Below are 404 nucleotides of genomic sequence, written 5' to 3' on the forward strand. Positions count from 1 at the left end.
GTTCAGTTTACTCACATAAGTAAACCTACAGAATCTAGGATAACAATAGGTATGATCCAGCTTCAACCTTATGTGGTATTCTTTATGACAGAGCATTAAAGAAGTTTAAATATTGCCATTTTAACAATTAGCCACCAAAAAAAATTATACTTGATCCTTCCTTTTTGTTTTTATCCACAACTGCTGATAGCAGTAAGTTAAAGATATCCTTCCAATTTTTAAATATCTCCAGATATATCAATTAGTTCCACTAATTCAGCCACATTTTTGGATTTCTTGAAAACTCCCCAAACCTTTTAAGCTCTGGTTTTCACATGGGTACATCCAGTTAATGTTGGCACTCATCATTGGACCAATCCACTAAATTTATAGAAAAACTAGCCAATTGCCTGTCAAAGAATGAC

The sequence above is a fragment of the Alligator sinensis genome, unplaced genomic scaffold (genome assembly GCF_000455745.1).
Source record: "Alligator sinensis unplaced genomic scaffold, ASM45574v1 scaffold340_1, whole genome shotgun sequence".
NCBI lineage: Eukaryota > Metazoa > Chordata > Crocodylia > Alligatoridae > Alligator > Alligator sinensis.